At 44.4% G+C, this 22244-nt stretch overlaps 1 long non-coding RNA gene across 8 annotated transcripts; it reads left to right on the top strand.

Moving 5' to 3' along the window:
* The first annotated feature begins 15728 nt into the window (after positions 1–15728).
* On the top strand, positions 15729–21519 carry LOC120668029. Of its 8 annotated transcripts, XR_005672228.1 has the most exons (7): positions 15731–16675; positions 16829–17570; positions 18123–18188; positions 18434–18628; positions 18766–18815; positions 18921–18984; positions 19071–21071. It is a non-coding gene; the product is annotated as an uncharacterized LOC120668029 (long non-coding RNA). The 8 variants fall into 8 exon arrangements; XR_005672223.1 differs by adding an exon at positions 21437–21519 and having other exon boundaries at positions 15729–16675; positions 18434–18984; positions 19071–21285; XR_005672229.1 differs by having other exon boundaries at positions 15730–16675; positions 18740–18984.
* Positions 21520–22244: the final 725 nt, after the last annotated feature.

Below are 22244 nucleotides of genomic sequence, written 5' to 3'. Positions count from 1 at the left end.
ATTTTTCTTGGGCTTCCTCTGATAGTTTGTATTGTTTGAACTCCTCCCAGTATGGTTTAACCTGAGGAAGATTGTCCCAGTTCGGCTCCTTATCCTTCTTGACGTAATTGATGTACAACTTCTTCTTGAAAGTTGCAAAGGCAAGGGCCATCTTTTTCAAGGCACATTTCTTCACAAGTTCTTGGTCAAGTCCTTCAGGAAGAGTGAACATATCCTTGAGTTCTGCCCATAGCATTTCCTTCTGATGTGCAGGCACGGCGCGTTGCTGTTCTTCGGGTTTGCTCGTTTTCCATAGTCTTGTGGTGATCAGAATTCTTGCCCGAACAATAATCCCACATTGGTTGACAAATGTTGTGCTAGCAGCCTCTGGAGCACTTGGACAGCCCTATGCGTCCACTTCTGTGATGACCTGTCTTCCCTCCATTTTCTTGGTTGGCCGGCATCTCCCTTTTGACTGGCTCAACGAAGTCGATGCGGAGGTCGACTAAATTACAGAAAAGATATGTTAATCGCAAAACTAATCTACTGAAGTCACCATGCATATAGTTTTAAGATTCGTACTGGAACATGCTGCTGTTGATTGGGAGGCGGCGCAAAGTCATCATCTTCATCATCGACATCTCCAGACATATTCAGGAACGAATCAGCTGTCCGAGCATCTTCTTTAGCGATTGGCTGGGTGGTGTTGGCCCTCGTATCTTTGTTTATTGCATCCAACATGTATTGCTTGGCGACCTCGTCATCACCGAAGGGGTCCATCCTTAACTGAAACCGTAAAAATGTGTTAGAGTATGTGTCCATCCTTAAATGAAGCAGGAGAATTCAATTCTTTGAATGAATATGCGTGTTTGAAAGAGAGAGAGAGTGTGTGTATGTTAGAGGGAGAGAGAGAGAGAGTGTGTGTGTGTGTTTGTGTGTTAGTGGGACAGAGAAAGAGAGAGAGAGAGTTAGTGAGTGTGTGTGTGAGTCAGTGTGTGTGTGTTTGTGTGTTAGTGGGACAGAGAAAGAGAGAGAGAGTTAGTGTGTGTGTGAGTGAGTGTGGGTGTGTGTGAGTGAGTGTGTGTGTGAGTGTGTGTGTGTGTGTGCGCGCGTGTGTGTGTGAGCGAGAGACCGAGCATCAGTGGGGAGACAGTTAGAGAGCGTCGGTGGGGAGACAGCGAGAGAGCGTCGGGGACAAGGAGACAACGAGAGTTAGCGAGAGACCGATCGCTGTTAAGAAGTCGTTAAGAAGGAGAGAGCGTCGTATTTGATTTCATAATTAAAAATGAAGAATTCATAATACATAAATACATGCATGAGCTACAGAAATACACGAGTTACATGATAAATACATGAGTTACAGAAATACATGATAAATACATAAATACAAGCATTATTCACTCTCTATTTAAATACATGATTAAATAAAGTCTCTCTAATAACTAAATTCTATAACTAAATTATACACTATATATAATGAAAATATTGTACACTATACATAAGACTAATAATAGAGGCGCGGCACAAAGATGTATTGGAAAAGTTGAAAAAGATGTAGAGCACGATGCAAGGATCGCGTGAGCGCAATAATCGCTAAAATCGGATTCAAAATGTGAAAGATATGGCTAAAACAAGATTCTAGGGGCGTATTTGCAAGAAAAATCTAGAAAGGGCCTCTCTGGAATTTCTTTTGAACTAGGAAGGACAGCGGGTTAATTTTGAAGAAACTTTGGGTCTCTTTAGCAAAAGCGCCGGGGCGGCTCTGGTTCGGCTCGGATCTAACAGATCCGATCCGTTGGATCTCGATCTAATGGCTGAAACAGGGTGGGGGCGGCTTGAGACGCGGCTGCTAGCTCAGCTACGGCTCGGCTCTGCTCGGGCGACGGCTTAGGCGGACGGCGGCTTGGCTAGCGGCTCTGGCGACGGCACGGCTTGGCGCTAGGCGGAGCCGGCGGCTCGGGCGGGCGGCGCTTTGCGCCGGCGGCGAGCAGAGGCGGCGGCGGACCGCCAGAGTACACCGAAAACGGTGCTCCGGGGCTCGGTTCGTGGCGGGGTTAGGCCGGGGAGGGAGAGGGGGCGACGGGGAACGCGGCTAGGGGGTCCAGGAGGTGTGGCGGTGGCCGGAGGTGGCCACTAGGTGGCGAGGGGGCGGAGCCGCGGCTTCGGTGAGGAATCGCTGGCGAGATAGCGCGACAGAGAGAGAGAGAGGGGAAAGGGGGTATGGGGATTCCTCACCACCTCACCTAGCTCCGATGACGAACGAGCGGCGAAGAGGCACGGCGGGGCGGCGGATCGACGGCGGCGGCGCACGGGAGCGGTGCTCGGTGGCGGCGGCGCAGAGCTGCAGAGCGAGGAGCATCGATGGTGGCGGCGCATGGGAGCGGTGCTCGGTGGCGCAGAGCGGCAGAGCGAGGAGTGTCGACGTGGGGCGACGGCGCGGCGGCGGCGGAGGTCGAGGCGGCGGATCGGAGGGCGGCAGGGAGTGGAGGCACGACGCTTATATGGAGGAAGCCTTTGGCACCGGGTGATAAAGTCACCCGGTACCTAAGGCAGCCTTAAGGACCGGTTGGGTATCCAACCGGTGCCTAAAGAATGCTTAGGTTTCGGGTGACGTCCCACCCGGTGCCTTAGGTGCCCAACGGGCGGGATCTGAATTTCCCATTTGGCACCGGGTGGGGAACAAAAACCGGTGTCTTAGGGTCTTTGAAATTTACTTTTGTAGATTTCTGGCGGGATGAGATCTGAAATCCCTCGATATCTCAATGGTAACTCTGTGTAATTTGTGCGCCGCGGCCACGGTTCGAACCCGTGCCCAACCCTTTTTTTTCTGAATTGCCTGCCTTAGGTACCGGTTGACAATTCTAACCGGTACCTAAGACTTTCTTTTAATTACTACATAATAAATTATTTAGGTGCATAACTAATTATTTTAATTGCATAATAAATCAAATAATTGCATAATAAGTCATTTAAATGCACAATAATTCTAATTACTATATGATAATTCATTTAGGTGCATAACTAATTATTTTAATTGCATAATAAATCAAATAATTGCATAATAAATCATTTAAATGCACAATAATTCTAATTACTACATGATAATTCATTTAGGTGCATAACTAATTATTTTAATTGCATAATAAATCAAATAATTGCATAATAAATCATTTAAATGCACAATAATTCTAATTACTACATGATAGATCATTTAGGTGCATAACTAATTATTTTAATTGCATAATAAATCAAATAATTGCATAATAAATCATTTAAATGCACAATAATTCTAATTACTACATGATAAATCATTTAGGTGCATAACTAATCATTTTAATTGCATAATAAATCAAATAATTGCATAATAAATCATTTAAATGCACAATAATTCTAATTACTACATGATAAATCATTTAGGTGCATAACTAATCATTTTAATTGCATAATAAATCATAACAAATCAAATAATTGTATAATAAATCATTTAATTGCCCAATAACTCAATTCATTGCATTAGAAATATAATAATGTTCACAAAAAATATTACAAGACATAATCATTCAACTAATGGAATTTTAACGATGGTTCGCTTTACAATCGTCCCTTCATTATGATCATGATGCGTACGGAGCCTCCTCTTCGGCTAAAAGAATACTTGTGTCAACCCCCACTGCGAACGGAGTCATATCTTCAACCTTATTGTATTCTTCTTCATCTGTGACATCGTCGACTCCCACAATTTTTCTTTTTCCTGCCAGAACAATATGGCGCTTTGGCTCATCTCCGGCACCTACAAAACTTGATTTATTCCTGGACTTGTCCTTTCTCGGTTTGCTAGACATGTCCTGCACATAGAAAACTTGAGTGTCATCTTTAGCTAGGACGAATGGTTTGTCTCGATAGCCAAGCTCTTTGAGGTCTACCGTTGTCATTCCGTACTCGTCAATATTGACACCTTTTCCTATGAGTTTAACCCATTGACAACGAAATAGAGGTATCTTCAACGGCCCATAGTCGAGTTCCCAGATCTCTTCAATGTAACCAAAATATGAGTTCATTTGGCCACTAGAGTCTGTGGCATCTATACGGACTCCACTATTTTGATTGGTGCTCTTGTTATCTTGGGCTCTTGTATAAAATGTGTAACCATTAATTTCATATCCTTGGTACATCATGATTGAATTTTCTGGACCCCTGGCCAGCCAAGCTAGCTGCTTATGAATTTGATCGTTGGCCATGACTTCCTTCTGCAACTAGGTGGCGAATGTATCGTTATGATGTTTTGTAATCCACGTCTCAGACTTCAAAGGGTATATGCTTCGCACAATTTGCATGTGCTCCTCCATGTATGGAGGCATGGAGCCACCAAGACTGATTGTTGCAGAACTGTGAGATGTTCTTTGCTCAACGTGGCATGATCTGTGGCATTTACTGATTTTCTTCCAAGTGTGCCCTTTCCAATCAGCCGCCCCTCATGACGTGATACTGGAATCCCAATTGGGCAGAGTTCTTCCACATAGTCAACACAAAACTTAATGACCTCCTCTATGACGTAACCCTTCGCAATGCTTCCTTCTGGATGAGCCCGATTACGAACGTATTTCTTTAGGACTGCAAAGTATCGTTCAAAAGGGAACATATTATGAAGGGAAACAGGACCGAGAATTCCAATCTCTTTGACCAGGTGAACTAGAAGATGCGTCATAATATTGAAGAATGATGGAGGAAATATCATTTCAAGACTGACTAAACTTTGGACAACATCCTCTTGTAGCCTGTTTAAACTCGATGGATCGATTGCCTTTTGAGAAATTGTGTTGAGAAAGGCGCATAGCTTTATAATTGTTGCTCGAACATTAGCTGGTAGAATACCTCTAAGTGCAACTGGAATCAATTGCGTCATCAACACGTGACAGTCATGAGACTTTACGTGTGCGAATTTCTTCTCTTTAAAGTTCAGTAGCCTCTTTATATTCGAAGAGTAGCCTGATGGGACCTTGATACTGTTCAAACAGTCGAACATACTTTGCTTTTCTTCCTTACTAAGAGAGTAGCACGCAGGACCTAGATAATAAGGTCTTTTATCCCTTTTTTCTGGATGTAGGGCGGCCCGTTGTTTCATACGTTGAAGATTTTGCCGCGCTTCCAATGTATCCTTTGGCTTACCGTAGACACCAAGGAAGCCTAGAAGGTTCACACAAAGATTTTTTGTTAGGTGCATCACATCAATTGCGTGGCGGACGTCTAAGACTTCCCAATAAGATAACTTCCCAAAAAATATTCTTCTTCTTCCACATAGGTGCACATCCGTCATCACTCTGCACTGATCTGCTGCCGGGTCCTTTTCCGAATACTACTTTTATATCTTTGACCATTTCAAACACTATTTTCCCACAACGATGTCTAGGCTTGGTACGATGATCAGCCTTTCCATCGTAGTGAGCATGCCTCCTCCTTAATGGGTGCTTGATCGGAAGAAATCGATGATGACCCATATACACAATCTTCCTACAGTGCTTGAGGTACGTGCTGTCGGTTTCTTCTAAACAATGGGTGCATGCCCTATAACCCTTATTGGATTGTCCGGAGATGTTACTTAGTGCTGGCCAATCGTTGGTGGTTACGAAAAGTAATGCACAAATGTTAAAATAATCCTCTGCGTGCGCATCCCACATACGAACACCCTCCTCTTTCCACAACAATAGAAGATCCTCAATCAGTGGTTCCAGATACACATCTATATCATTACCGGGTTGCTTCGGGCCGGGGATAAGCACCGGCATCATAATGAATTTCCGCTTCATACACAACCAGGGAGGAAGGTTGTATATATAGAGTGTCACAGGCCAGGTACTATGGCCACTGCTCTGCTCACCGAAAGGATTCATGCCATCCGTACTTAAGCCGAACCTTATATTCCTCACATCATTTGCAAATGTTGGGAATGTTCTGTCCACTTTTCTCCACTGCGACCCATCAGCGGGGTGTCTCAACATATTGTCTTGCTTACGTTCTTCTTTGTGCCATCGCATAAATTTAGCATTCATTTTGTTCATGAACAAACGTTTCAGACGTGGTATTAGAGGGAAATACCACATCACCTTAGCAGGCACCCTCTTCTTGACATTCATCCCCTCAACGTCGCCTGGATCATCTCGATGGATCTTATACCGGCATGCGTTGCATACAGGGCATGAATCCAAATTTTCATACTCACCTCGATATAGGATGCAGTCATTAGGACAAGCATGTATCTTCTGTGCCTCTAATCCTAAAGGACAAACAACTTTTTTTTGCCTCGTATGTTGTCGCCGGCAAGGTGTTACTCTCAGGGAGTAAGTTTTTTTATAAGTTTCAGCAACTCCTCGAATCCCTTGTCAGATAAACCATTTGATGCCTTCCATTCTAATGTCGTACCCAACTTCTTTTGGTCTTGTTTGCAATCAGGGTACAACAATGTTCTGTAGTCCTCCAACATACGCTTCAGATCTCTCGATTCCTTTTCTGATTCGCAACCTTCCTCAGCTTCGCGCAGCATCTGACCAAGATCATCTTCTACAACATATCCTTTAGTATCTTCTTCAGGCTCACCCATTGCAGTGTCATTGAAAAAAGCATTATAATTGGCTGCAAAGTCAGGAATCCTGTCCTCTTCTTCTATATTATTATCCAGCATAATTCTTCTTTCTCCATGCTTGGTCCAAACATAGTAGTTCGGCATGAAACCACTATTGAACAAGTGACTGTGGATGGTTCTTGATGATGAGTAATCCTTCTCATTCTTACAGAATTTGCAAGGACAACGAACGAAACCGCCATACTTGTGTTTCTCGGCCGCTTCTGTGAATTCGTGCACGCCATCAATGAACTCCTTTGAACGCCGGTCGGCCATGTACATCCATTGCCGACTCATTTGGGTCCACAATACATTTATATACATCATTGTAGTGTACAAATAGTTCATTCATACTACCAATTTATAACTAATATTGAATACGCTATTAATAAAACTAAACTACAAAATTATAACGATACATATGGCCTTCTGACTCCATGACTGTGTAAAAACTTTGTTTCTCTACAAGAAACGACGCATGTGGCCTTCTGGCCTAGCTGAGCTGTGGGTCTCGAATTGGCGCAGCATGCATCTCGAATGTGGAATCTTGTAAAGTTTTGGAATTTTGAAGGGAACTAAATAAAGCACCCTTGCATATGTAATTGATAATATTTCCATACAAAATTTGAATTCAAATATATAATTGATAATGCATATAACTATAATAAATAGATACTATTCACTTATCAAATAAATTGATACAACATATAAATACAATAATTTGATAGTATTCACATATCAAATAAATTGATAACACATATAACTACAATAAAATTCTACAACTAAAAATAATTATCACATGTATAAACTAAATTAAGTGATAACTGCTTCTGAAAACCAATTGCTAAGTTATGGAGAAAAATAACTAACTTTTTTTTTTAAAAAAAACAAAATTCGCCTCCCCTCCCCTCACTCAGCTGCCATGAATAGTGAGTTCACGGCAGCTTGGAGGGGGAGGGGTTGGGGTATTTATAGGCGTGGCTCAAAGGCACTGGTTGGTGCTCAACAACCGGTGCCAAACAATAGGCATATGCACCGGTTGAAGTTACCAACCGGTGCCTTTGTTGTGGGCACGTGGCGGCACCGGGTCATGGCAAAACCCAGTTTCATTGTCCGCCCTTTAGGCACCGATTGATGCCACCAACCGGTACCGGTTGGTGGCACCAACCGGTGTCTATACTAGGGTTTTGGTACCGGGTAATGCTTTAATCCGGTACCAAACCCCTTATCTTTGATCGCCGCTGGCCAAAGGTAAAAGTTGCTTTTGCAACTGGTACTGATGCGTGGCATCAATACCGGTTGCTCGCATCAGTACCGGTTGCAAAAGCAACTAGTAATTTTAGCCAGGACCTTTGGCCCGTTTTCTAGTAGTGTATGGTCATCTGTTTACTCAAGGAAGCAAGTAACCAGATAGCAACGATTGGAAAAACTCTGGAGGATTCATATTATAGGTAACCAGGGTGTTGCTTGCTTCACGAGCAAGGAAGCAGGGTGTTCCTATAGGCACAAAAACAAGCCTAGTGTCTAGAGAGCTTTGTTTTTTACAGTATGGTTAACAATTCGTCTTCCCACAGTCATCCCATTGTCTACCGCACCATAGCTGCAGCAATTCCGCAAACTCCGTGTTGTAAAGTCAATCATGATGGGATGTTTGAGGTCTTGTTTGGTTTTGTAGCACAGGGTACTGTAGTCAACTTTGACTATTAATTAAAGGCATTAAATAAAGTCAGTTTACAAAATTAACTCCACAACCTCTGCGCTACTTCGCGAGACGAATCTAATGAGACCTTTAACCGCATGATTAGAGGATGGTTACTGTACCATTACTGTAGCCAATCGTGGATTAATTAGGCTCATTAGATACGTCGCATAAAGTTACACCAATCTGTGAAAAGATTTTGCAAATAAATTTCGTTTAATACTCCATGCATGCAAGATTTCCTTGTAGCGTTAGATGTGCTAGAACGAACCAAACAGGGCCTCATTTTGTTGTTTCCAAAAGTCGCCCGGGACCTAGAGAGCTTTCAGTACATGAATGAGAAAGTATGCTCGAATATAGATATATAACAGTGGAATCATTATATTGTTTTATAGTAGGTCATGCATTTAATAAGTTCTTATAATTGCAAAATATTTTTTGCATACAAAGCTTCTATATTTGTAGGCACCTAATAATTATGTATCTATAAAATCATCTCTACAATTCTTAACGCTCAATAAACCACTACTACATATAACATGTCAAGACTAATTGAAAGAGGAGCCTAATGATAATAATCAAGCATACGAGATATGGTTTTAGATTAAGTTCGGCATCAGGATTTTAAACCCTGACGGTTTTTATTTTGAGCATTCCTATCGTTTTTAACCACTAGGAATTCATCATTTTTCCTGGTAGTGAGGGTTTTAAGTGGGAGCGGGACGGGTTACGCTCGCAAGTGTCGACATTCTTGGAGGAGCTGGTTCCCTTTTAATGTCACACTATCAACTTAGGGCTGCAATTGGCGACTTTGTTGGGCACCCTGATTGTGGTGCAGAGTAACACCTCCAGAGCCACCTTAACTGTATGTCTTTATTTTGCGTGTAAAAACCGTTATGATGAATCATATACACATGTTGAACAGTTCTTTGTGGAATTCGATAGATTTACCTGAGATATTTTTCACATTGTGTTTTCTTGGCTCAAACTCAGAAAATGGTTGTAGAAGCTCGATCCGTGCGTTTCGTTGCACTAAATTACTGCTTTGAAATTGAAAATGAAAACTAATTTGCATCAATAGCTTTTCGTACAACCAAATAACCTAGTAGATACTTTTGCCAATTTATATCAACCAAACTGTCTCCTCACCTCAGCCGGCTTTTACCAGGAGCTCTTTAATTTTATGGCGCACAATACTACCATTTGGTAGTATGTATAGTATAAAAAAGATACAACCATTTATTGGAAGGGTAAGATTATCATTATTAGCTTAATATAAATTGAGAATAATTTTTAGAAATTTTTGCAATTTAGCCCCCATCCCCTCTCCGTGTGCCCCTCTCCCTTCGAGGCCGCCGCCCCTCGTGACAGTCGCGCCTGCCTCCGAGGCCGCCGCCCCTTGCGACGCTCGCGCCTCATCAATTCCAGCACCCCCCCTCCCCCCCCTGCCCGCGTGCGCTGGGCGTCAGCGGCGGCGCCGGCTGTACCGTGCGCGCCGTCGGCCCTTGCTACGCTCGCGCCATTGCCTGCAGTGCAGGCCCTTGGTTCATTCGTCGTCGGACCTTGCCAGCGACTATCCAGCGGTCCTTCCGTGTGTTGGAGGCGGCGACGTCATCCCGGCGAACGGGACTGGTGCTTCTTTGTTAGCACTGTGAGCAGAATCTTCCTTGTTGCGCGTCTTGCATTCATCAGGTCAGTGTACCCTTGACATTGCAATGCTCAGGTTTATTAAGTAAGCACACAACCAATGTATGCAAATATATTACGATCGATTTGGTACACTGGAATGGCTAATTAATGGGTAGGAGAGAATGTTTAGATCACATTATTCACTTTTCATTGTTATCTGTTGTCTATTGTTAGAAATTAATTTTGTGCAAATTTATGTGATTCTAATCTGACCTCAAGGAGATCTGCAAAAAGATATTACTTCTCAAGACTATCACAGCTGCAGCTCTGACCACGGTGTTTTCGGACGCCCTTCGCTTGCTTGTTCGGTGCTTTCCGGCTGGCCCCTTCGGCCGCCCGGCGTTTCTCGGTGTTCATGGCGGGTCGGAGGTTGACCTTGGCTCCCTCTACTCGTCGTGCTCTTCATCCTCGAGTTCCTGTTGACTTTCGTGCCGATGAGGTACGTTCTTTTTCTCAAGCCAGAGAGGAGGTTTCTAAGGTTGTGGCAGTGGCAGTAGCTGCGGCTTCACGGCCTAAACCCGTTCATGCATTTGAATCCAAGTTCTGGGCTTCATCGGGGGAGGATGGAGAATCCGATGAAGTTGATCTAGCTGAACCAACAACACCAGAATTCATTCAGGATGCATTAGCAGCATGGTTCTCGGTTGGTGATTTGGTTCAGGCTGAGAACACACTCACTTCTGGTATTAATCCCAACTCCGAGGACCGCAGAAAGGCAGACTTCATTGTCTCGACTCTAGTTGATCGCCGGCTCTATGGGAAACCATGGCAAGGACCTTTGCCAACACCACGAGTTTCCCCTCCTCGGACACTTGGTGATGTGCTGGTCAAGGCGACATGCCAGCGGAAAAAAAAATAATAGAGGTTCAGCACCGGCGAGGTTGGCTGCTTCGGCGCCGGCGAGCCGGAGTTCCCGTCGTGACAGGAGGTCCATGGCAGAGCCAGTTCGAAATTCAAATATTCAGTTATTGACTCTAGAGAAAAATTCGCAGGGAGTGAGTATCGCCGTTTCCAAAACAGATTCGGACCTCCCTGGTCACTTGAAAACCTCGCAGAGTCCGGTACTGATTGCGGTCAATTTGGAAGGGAAATTGATCGCCTCATCAGTAACCAATCACGGAAAATCAGGGGATCGTAGGATTCAACTTGGGCCTGCGCGTTGGTTCCGTCCTACACCAGGTCTTATCTCTCTGTTCGCGAGAACAGGGACTTCGACTCTTTTTCGCAAACACACACCACCGCCGCCCCTCAAAAAAACCTACGCCCAGGTAGTTCGCGAAGGTGTAGCGATGGCCTCCTCCAATGATGCCCCTGTGCCTCCTGCATCCGGCGTACAAGGTGGGGGTCGTTCGCAACAAGCTTTCAGTCCTGGGTTCAATCCTGGGTTCAATCCAGGAAGGGGAGGACATCGTGGCCACGGCCGGTTTGTCCCTCGTGGTCGTGGGCGTGGCAGAGGCTATGGTGGATATGGAGGGTCTGGTGGCTACGGCGGCTATGGAGGCTTCAACGACTTTCATGGCGGGTACTACGGCCATGGACACTTCCATGGCGGCCGTGGTCGTGGTGGAGTTCAGGAACGTCATCAACAATCGGCGGCAGGAGGACAGCTTCAACTGGGAGCGGCTCCAGTGGCTAACAGGATTCCGGCAAACACCACTGTAGGCGGTCCGGCACGTCAGCTTGCGGCGAGTTCGCAACTGAAACCGGGCACTGCAAAGGCACCATCAGGCGGCTCGACTGAATCGGGTACAATTGCAGCAGGTCAGACTAATACTAAACCGTCTGATGTCCCTGAATCGTCTGCACAGGGAGCAGCTAAAGCTAAAGGAAAACCCTATTGTTATAGATGTCTTACAAAGGGCCATACTCAGAATGTGTGCACTACGGAACTTAGCTGTGAGTTCTGTGATGGTGGACATGTGACAAAAGGGTGTCCGCATATGAAAGGGGTGCAGCCGACCGCCATACCGTGTGGATACGCGGTGGAAGGTCTGGGCTTCTACTACATTCCGTATGCTGGACTACCGAAAGCAAAACCTGAAGAAAAGTTAGCAACAGTGAACGTCTTAGATGGTTCTTTTACTACTGAACAGATGTCAGTGGAACTAGAGAGACTTCTTCCTGACAAGGAAACCTGGAACCTTCAACAACAAGGGGTTGATTCATTTTCTCTGAATTTTCCCTCTGCTGTTTTACTTGATCAGATGGTTAAGTGGGGTCCCATGGAAACTAAAACGGCTGAAGGAAAGATCAGCTTTGAAAAGGGTGTCGAGAATGAGGTCTTCAAATATGAAATTCCTAAAATTTGGGTGCAATTCAGGGGACTACCCAAAGATTTAAGAGAATTTCCTATTATTTGGGCAGTTGGTTCTATTCTGGGCTCATCTAGAGCGGTGGATATGAAATTCACTAAGACATTTGGACAGTCCAGACTCAAAGTTGCAGTGCTCAACCCAGAACTCATCCCTGAACTGGTGGATGTGGTCATAGGGGACTTTGTCTATGAGTTGCAATTTAGAGCTGAAAAGGAAGATCAATCTGATGACCCTAAACCAATAGACATGGAGGCACCCTTGGATGATGACAAGCATGGTGAAGATGATGGCCCCGAGCAGATGGAAGAGGATGCAAGGGATGTGCCAGAAAATGTGCAACCACCTGCTGCCAACGCTCCATCAGGGGCTGCAGGTGGTGCGGGTGCATCAGTGAATGGGAGAGGACCTCAAATGGCAAATGCTGCTGCAGTGTTCAAGGAGAAGTCAGCTTCAACTGGGGCTAAACCAAAGAACCCAATAGCTAAACCGGTTGTGCTGCTAAATTCTAAGGAGTCTTCACAGGATGGTACCCAGGATTGGCAGGCTGAGCCGTTGCCCAATAGTGGGGCATTGAAGAAGAAACAACTCGTCACAGTGAATACCGCGACAACCCCTACCCGTTCCAGTAAAAGAACTGCCACCACAGGGGATCAGGACACGCTGGAGAAAGCGGCAAAGCTAAAAGCTAGGAAGAATTTGGATGGGGTTTTAACTCCAGGTAACCCACTTTCCTCGTCTTTTACTCGTTTTGATAATTCTTCTTTAGCTTCCAAAGTTGCTGGATTAGGGATGTCATTAGGATCTAGCTTTGATCAAATTAATTCATCAATAGAAAGTTTAAGAGACATAGAAAAACAAAGGCTTGCTGAAGTCTCTGCTGCCGAACCAGGGTGTAGTAGAGACAGGGATATTCTTTCTGATGATAATGATGTAGACTTAGAAGCATTACATTCTCTCTGTGGCAATCTTACAGAGGAATGTATGGGTGATGGTGAGTGTGATCTAATTGATCTACACTGTACCTTATCACAACTTAAGACTCGTTCCAAAGGGAGTAAGAAGAAAAAAAGGAACAAAAACAAATCGTTATAGATGAAAGGTATATTTTGAAATTGTAATGGTTTTGCGGACCAAAAGGTATATTTTGAAATTGTAATGGTTTTGCGGACCAAAAAAAGTATAGGTTTTTATCCGAGTTAGTTAAAGAGAAAAACCTGGACTTTATGGCCTTATCAGAGACAGGGAGAACTAGTATTCCACAAAATACCTTGAACAACATTTGTGCAGGTAAAGATTATTTGTGGCATACCAAAGCTCCAGTAGGTCGTTCTGGTGGCATGCTAGTTGGGGTTAATCTTACAACTTTTGATATTGGAGAAATAGAGGAAGGAGAATTCTTCGTGCACTTTAAATTACGTAATAGAGAAGATAATTTTATTTGGAATTTGGTGTCCGTTTATGGGCCAGCACAACCCGATCTCAAAGAGAAGTTTCTCACTGAGTTGGTTCAGTTGTGCACAAAGGAAACTATAGCTATTGCCATAGGTGGCGACTTTAACACAATTCGGGGACCTCAAGATAAAACTAATGACAACTACAATGATAGATGGCCTTTTCTTTTTAATGCCATCATTGATGCTGTTAATCTCTGAGAGCTCGAGCTTTCGGGAAGGAAATATACTTGGGCAAATCATCTACAGAATCAAACTTTTGAGAAACTCGACAGAATTTTGGTCTGTACGGATTTTGAGTCCAAGTTTCCACAGTACATGCTTTAAACCGTGAAATTTCAGATCACACACCATTATTAATGAACACCGGGGACTCTTCTGTAACTCACCAACCACAGTTCAAGTTTGAACTTGGATGGTTATTACGGGAAGGATTTGTGGAGATGGTGAGTGATATTTGGCAGAATACTTTGGCTGAGGGAACTCCGCTTGAAAGATGGTAGACTAAAATTAGAAAGCTTCGCCAGTACCTGAGAGGTTGGGCGAAACATACAAGTGGTACTTACAAGAAAGAAAAAAAATGTTGTTAAACAAATTAGATGAGCTAGACAAAAAAGCGGAGGCAGGCTAACTTCAGTCGGCCGAAATTGACTTGAAGCATGTACTTAATGAAAAATTAGCAACCCTTTTGCGTGAAGAAGAAATGAAATGGTATCAAAGAGCCAAAGTCAAAAATTTATTAGAGGGCGATGCAAATACAAAATTTTTCCATATGGTAGCAAATGGTAAGCATCGTAAGACTCGTATTTTTCAGCTGGAGGACGGGGATAGAATAATTAGTGGTGATGTGGAATTAAAGAAATATATTACCACTTATTATAAACAATTTTTTGGTCCGTCAGAAGTGTGCAATGTACATCTTGACGAGACGAGAAGAGAAGATATTCCTCAGGTTTCTCCAGAAGAAAATGAGATTTTGATACAACAGTTCCAAGAAATTGAGGTTCGAGAGGCAATTTTCCAGTTGGAGCATAATAAAGCTCCAGGTCTAGATGGCTTTCCCGCTAAATTTTATCAAGTCTTCTGGAATATAATAAAAGATGACTTGGTGGCTCTGTTTCAGGAGTTCCACAATAGGTCATTGCCCCTACATAGTCTAAACTTCGGAACTATAATACTGCTGCCAAAGAAAAGTGAGGCGAAACAAATTCAGCAATACAGACCCATATGTTTGCTGAACGTTAGCTTCAAAATTTTCACAAAAATTGCTACCAACCGGATAACGGTGAATGCTAAAAGAATCATTAGACCCCACACAAATGGCTTTTTTTTTACCTAGAAGGAATATAATGGAAAGCGCACTGATCTTACATGAGACGGTCCATGAACTACATACTAAAAAACAGGATGGTATAATTTTTAAGATAGACTTTGAAAAGGCTTACGACAAGGTTCGGTGGGATTTTCTTCATCAAACGCTCCGTATGAAGGGGTTTTTAGAAACTTGGTGTCAGTGGATTAAACAATACACACAAGGGGGCAACGTAGGAGTCAAAATTAATGATCAGCAAGGTGCTTACTTCCAAACAAGGAAGGCCTTGCGGCAAGGTGATCAGTTGTCGCCTATACTATTCAATATAGTAGTCGACATGTTGGCTGTACTTATTGCCCGAACAAAAGCTGAGAATCAGATAGAAGGGGTAATACCGCATTTAGTAGATGATGGTCTCTCAATCCTGCAGTATGCGGATGATACGGTAATCCAACCCCCTATAGCACCACTTCAGAATTATGCAAAGTCCACCCCACTCAATGCCCCCCCTGAGATACGATAGCAAAGTGCACCAACACTTTGTACCCAGCGAATCCCTTCCTCCCCGAAAACAACAGTTCTGATTATACGTGGTGAAAAGGGACGATCCAGATTAAAAGCAGGCTTCAACGCGCAGGGGGATGGCTACAACTCCTGCGCGAGCCCACAATCCCCGCCCGGCCAGGTTGGATGCACGCCCATCCTTTCCAAACTATCCCACCGAGCCCCGCCGCGCCTCCCGCCGAACTGCCGCGCACCTCCCCTCCAGCGGCCTGCGGGCTAGGAGCCGGCGGCCGGAGTGCTGCGCGCCTCCCCTCCACCGGCCTGAGGCCTCGGACCCGAAGGCCGCGCGCCTCCCGCAAACCCCGGCGTCGCCGCGACTATTGTGCGCCTGGGCTCTGGCCGCCGCCGCCGTGAACCGCGCCATCCTCGGGGTCCGGCTGCCGCCGCCGTCCCACGCGACGGCTGCGGGCTCGGCCGCGGCCATCACGCGCCCTAGCTGCGGGCTCGGGCACCGCTGCGCCGTCACGCGCACCGGCACCGGGCTCCAGCCACCGCCGCCGCCCCTTGCCGTGACCCTGTGAAGAGCCGAGGTCCGGATCCGCCCTCTCCCTCGCCGGATCTACGCCTCCCTTGGCCAGATCTACCTCGACTCAATGTTCCTCCATCTGGGCGATGTGGAGCCGCCCTCCCCTTTGCGGCGGCGCTGGCGCGGCCGCCTGTATCAGCGCTCGCTCGCGAGGAGGCGCTGGCCGGCCTGCCATGGCCCCGGTGCCCGGAGCCTGGCCGCGGGCGCCTCTCCGCCAACCTCCTCTACGGCCATCGTGCACATGGAGCCGCGCGCCGGTCGGTCATGGTCCCTATTCTCATTGCCTTGGAGCTTGGCCCGTACGGCAGCTTAGGCTTGGCTCGGGCTTTGTTGTCCATGGGGTGGGGGTGAAGCCGATGCGGCGATCGCCGGCGATTGGGAGGCTGTAGCAGTGGCGGGGGAGGGGGATCTTCCGGGAGGATTCTCTGGCGATGGCCGCGGACGTGCTCTCCATCATCCTCGGTGTTGTGCTGCGGAACCTCTCCGACAAGCTCTATGAGAAGTGGAAGAACACCATGCTTGAGGTGAGGCCGTGATAGGTTTCGATTCTTCCCTGGGCCATGGTTTTTGAACAATTGCCGTGAGGTGTGTATGCCTCAAATAATAGTTAAGATACACAGATTAGATTTCCTCACCACCCATGAAAATGATTTTGTTTTGATTGATTGGTATGACAGGCCTACATCCAGAATCTTGAGATGAGCCGGATGAAGTTGGAGTAGCTGGAGCAAGAGCTCCATTGAACCAGACATCAACAGGTTCACTACTAATCAAGGCTTCCATTGCTGAATTCCCAGTCATATGTTTGTTTGATTTATGGGTCAGATGATAATTATTCAGAAACATGGGTCAGTTGCAGCGTGAAAAATATTTGTGAATGTTTGCTGGCCTGCAGTTTCAAATATTATAGTCTTACAGAAATATGTGATTTATATGTACTCCTATAGTTCAATTTATATCTGCTTGTGACTTCAAAGTGAAATACGAGTTGTCTCTCCATAAATGTACATTTTAGCTTAGATACTCTGATGCTTCACCAATGTTATAAATTGTTAAAAAATCATGGGGCTGAGGAAATACAAGGAAATACATTTATCCTTTTATATAACATGCCTGAATGCTTTTACATGCTTTTGTTGGAGAATAATCAAAGTCGTGCCATGCTGTTGCTGTTGTTTGGCTTCTCGATGACACGCAGTTCTGTTAAGCCGTGTACTTATACATTTCTCTCATTTGCGATCTCTAATCCAACTTGGCATCATAGCGTTAGCACGGGCACACACCCACTACCCTCGCCGTCACACCTCCTTGATTCCTGTGTGCTTCTTTCCCGGCGGCGCTGTTTGGGTGGCACCCGTTGATCTCGGCGGCAGCGGGAGACACACCGGCAGAGCTGAGGAGCGCGTGGGAGGATGTCAGGTAGCTTCTCTCTGCCTACCAATCCAGCAGCTCAAAGGTTCGCTTGTGTCGAGCTGGCTGAATGAAGAATCATATGGCTCTGAATCAATTAATTGATGAGATACTTTAAGTAGGCTTTCTAATTTGTATATGTCTTTGTGTTAGCTAAATTTGTTCTTAGAGATTTCATCTGCATACCCATTTATAATTTATAATAGGAATTGCAATGTGTATACAGTTATATTTCTGAGTTGTCCTTCATGATTTTGTTAGAACATCTCTAAAGGGATGTGCTTCCTGAATGCAGGCAACTAAGCAAATAACAAACACAAATACTATTTAATCTTTGCAGTTATATAAGAACATAAATTGGAATCTTTTATCTGTTGTATCTACAGCCATCTGAAGCAAGTATATTTGGCATAGTAGCATTAGTCTGAACTATTGGCATTGTACTGTAGAGAAAATATAGTGGACAGATACCATTGCCAGTTCTAATTTTGTTCAAAACCAGTCCAACATACAGTTAAGATTTGTTGTTCTGATGATTTACTATGGCTGTGCTGTTCCCAGATCCTTGATCCGCAGAGAAAAGGACAAACATTACATCGAGGATCTATGCGACCAAGAGACTTAAAGGTAACACAAGCACAATATTCCTATAATTAACTTTTCCCTAATCCAATAAATCCTAATATTCTCATATATCGTAATATTCTCATATATCCTAATATTGTCGTATATCCTAAAAATTAGAGAACTAATTTGCAATTGGATCATCATTTGCTTAATGCCTAATAAATCCAGTATATGTATATGCATACAAATGGAATTGGTTCCCCATATGGCGTTCACAGTATGTCTTTTCCTCCTGTTCCAATCAGATTTGTAGAGCACCGCTGAGGTGATTGAAAAAAGAAAGAAACTTTGGGGGCAAGGTAAATCACATAATCAAGCTAACTGTGATTTTCTGGGGCATTGTCTTCTAACAACATCAAGGTCAAGACCGACGGGCGGCGGCAAACTGCAAGGTAGAAGAATCACAAGATGATGTCATGACATGATATCAAGCTCCAATGGTAAGCTACCACATCATGCTTTTCTTTATATATAGGTTTATATTATTAAATTTGCTTCTTGCCAATCTATACTGTTGATTGAACATTGTGTCACATGGAGAACCAATCTAGACTGACCGATCCTGATTATGCCCAAGGTTACAAGATCATGTCTACAGATTGCTTCCCGTTTCTGATAGCCTCTCAGGTACAGTTCAGGAGTTTGTAATCCTATTTAGTTTCGAGATAAGTGTCCTGTAGGAAGCGAAACTCAAAACTTGTAGTTCATAATGTTGTTTAACTGTGTTGCAAGGCTCACTGGATGCACTAAATGAGATTCTTAAAGAACCTGTACCAATGAACCATTTCAGACCAAAGTGAGCATCACGCGTACTCACTTGTAATTTTGTTTTCTGAATATCTTTGTGGACTTCAAATAATAATGATGGTTTATGTTGTGCAGGCATTCACTTCTTCTAATGAAGCCAGCCTGAATCAGGGCTTTCCAATTTCCCATGTGCATTAGACTATAGTAGCACTTAAAACGAGTTGTCAACAAAACATGAGAAAAAGCATTTGTCATGTGTATTGTGCTCAAACTAAAAGAAATAGTTGGCTGCTAAGATCATTGGATGATCCAATAAAACATTTCCCACTGCACCCTACTCATGAATTCTCAATCGTCTTATGATCATTTTGGACTATGGATCGTATCTTATTTTTTGTACGTCTGAAATTTTTCCGTAGCGTTAGCACGGGCATGCTTACTATATTCTTAAGTCATGATATGGATAAGGCAATTAACATGAAGTTCCTTCTTTGTGTTTTTGAACAACTATCAGGCTTAAAAATAAACTATCACAAAAGTGAAATCTATTGTTTTGGCAAAGCCAAAGATGCCGAAATGGAGTATTCTCACTTATTTGGATGCAGGACGGGAGAGTTCCCTTTTCGCTATTTAGGTATCCCGATGCACTTTCGAAAACTTAGTACTCGAGATTGGAAAGTAAGTTTGAAAAAAAATTGGCTGGTTGGAAAGGTAAGCTCCTCTCGGTAGGGGGTCGATTAGTACTCATAAACTCGGTGCTTTCTAGCCTACCAATGTTCATGATGTCCTTCTTCCAAGTCCCTAAAGGAGTCTTAAAAAAGTTAGATTACTACAGATCACGGTTTTACTGGAAGAATGATCAGCTCAAATGGGAGATAATCTGTCAACCAAAGCAACAGGGAGGTCTTGGTTTACAAAATCTGGAAATTCAGAACACTTGTTTACTGAGCAAATGGCTTTACAAACTCTGTAATGAAGAGGGTATGTGGCAATCACTGTTGCGAAATAAATACTTAAGAAATAAAACATTATGGGGATGTTCTAAGAAAGCTACGGATTCACAATTCTGGAAGGGGTTGATGAATGTGAAGGACCATTTCTTAAGATACGGATCATTCAAGGTCGGGAATGGGGCACAAATTAGATTTTGGGAGGATACTTGGTTGGGGGGCAGCCCCTCAAATCCAAGTTCCCAGCCCTGTTCAATATTGTTCACCGTAAACAAGACACTGTGGCTAAAGTTTGTAACTCAACACCACTTGACGTTTCTTTTCGCCGATCCTTAGTGGGACAAAATCTTAGAGATTGGAATCAGATAGTGTCCTCTATTTTGGATCTGAACCTTACACAAGATCCAGACACCTTTATTTGGTCTTTAAATTCGAATGGACAATTCTCAGTTAAATCGATGTATGCTGCACTTATTAATAATGGAATACGGGTTTCCCAGGAAATTTGGCAAACGAAACTACCAACAAAGATTAAAGTCTTCATGTGGTATTTAAAGAAAGGTGTAATTCTAACTAAAGATAACTTAGCCAAAAGAAATTGGCATGGGGATAGAGCATGTTCTCTTTGTCATGTCAATGAGTCTATACAACATCTTTTTTTAGATTGCGCTCATGCCAAGTTTTTGTGGCGACTTGTTCATTGTGTTTTTGATCTTACTAAGCCTACTACCATTGCCGAGTTATTTGACCAATGGCCAAGACATTATTGTTAACAGCGGCTGCAGCCCTATGTTGGACTATTTGGCTTTCCCGAAATGAAGTGGTGTTTGACAAATGCAAACCAAAAACTTTCTTGCAGGTACTTTTCAGGGGAACGTTCTAGCTCCAGCAGTGGGCGTCGCTACAGCGCCTTGAGGAAGACCAGGAGGTGTTGCGGCAAATTTGCCAATTACTTGAAGGGGCAGCTCTCCAAATCTTCGCTTCCTTTGGATGGTTATCGTCAAGTCGTTTAGGTTTCCATTAGTTAAACTGAATTTTGGTGTGCTTTGTTTCGATTATTGGTTGTGTGCCAGGAATTACTCCCGACAACTTTGTAATCTTTTGGTCTGATTCTACCCTGGGTAGATGAAGCCGGATAGAACACTATCCTTTATCTAAAATAATGTGATTCTAATCTTCCATTAAATCTGAGCTTGTGTACTGAAGTACTTAACTGTGTGCATGCATGGCCTGCTGAATTTGGCCTACCAATTGTCTGAAAAGTCATCTCTGATGTCCTATCATGCATTGTTCATATATAATTTTCCTTCAATAAAAAATGTCTTGAACCTCCATTCTGCTTCCTGACAAATGGGTACCTTTTGCTGTGGAGGTCATGACTTTTGCTTATTCCCTGGAAGGTAAATTCTTGAAACTTTTTCTCCGTACCATCCATTATGCTAAGTTTTGATCCTTTGCTGCTGGTGCTATCAGGTGTTTGTTCTTGAATTAGCTGTCCTTTGTTGATCCATCTAAAGTTTAACTTTATTTCTTCTCCTGTGTTTGAAACAGTTTGCAGCTGTTACCGCATTGTGTGTTCAGTATGAAGCCACTTCTAGCCGAACATGAGCATCATGGTCAAGCAGGCGCTCCAGCCCCTGCTGAATGCTGTAGAAGATCAGAATTTGGGGCAATTGGCCACACCTCAATGGGAGGGGGCGCCTTCTATTATATAGGGCCGGCTGGCCTTGCTTTACAAGGCAAGGGTGATTCCCTTGATTTACATCTGCTAACTATAGCAACTAATCCCTGATTTACAGCTGCTATCCCTGATTTACATCTGCTAATTATAGCCATGATATGCCGCAGCATATGGGAAGGAGCTGCGGCATATTCTATTGCCTAACACCCGCCCGCAGTCGAAGCGGGAGGCTCCCGGACGCAAAGGCTGGATCGAAATTCTCGAAAGAGTGCTGTCGGAAGCCCTTTAGTCATGATGTCGGCGAACTGGTGAGAGGAGGGCACATGGAGAACCCGAATGTCACCAAGGGCCACCTTTTTGCGGACGAAGTGAATGTCGATCTCGATGTGCTTCGTTCGCTTGTGGTGGACGGGGTTGGCCGTCATGTAGACGGCACTGACGTTGTCGCAGAAGACAACGGTGGCGGAGGGCAGCTGGATGTGGAGCTCCTGGAGTAACTGTCGAAGCCAGCAGCACTCTGCCACAACGTGAGCCACGGCCCGATATTCTGCCTCGGCGCTGGAGCGGGATACCGTGGTCTGGCGCTTGGAGGACCAAGAAACCAGATTGTCGCCGAGATAGACGCAGAAGCCGGAGGTGGATCGTCGAGAGTCTGGACAGCCTGCCCAGTCAGCGTCA

The sequence above is a fragment of the Panicum virgatum genome, chromosome 2K (assembly GCF_016808335.1).
Source record: "Panicum virgatum strain AP13 chromosome 2K, P.virgatum_v5, whole genome shotgun sequence".
NCBI lineage: Eukaryota > Viridiplantae > Streptophyta > Magnoliopsida > Poales > Poaceae > Panicum > Panicum virgatum.
The sequence above is the reverse complement of the archived record's forward strand: the minus strand, read 5'-3'. Positions and strand labels throughout refer to the sequence as shown.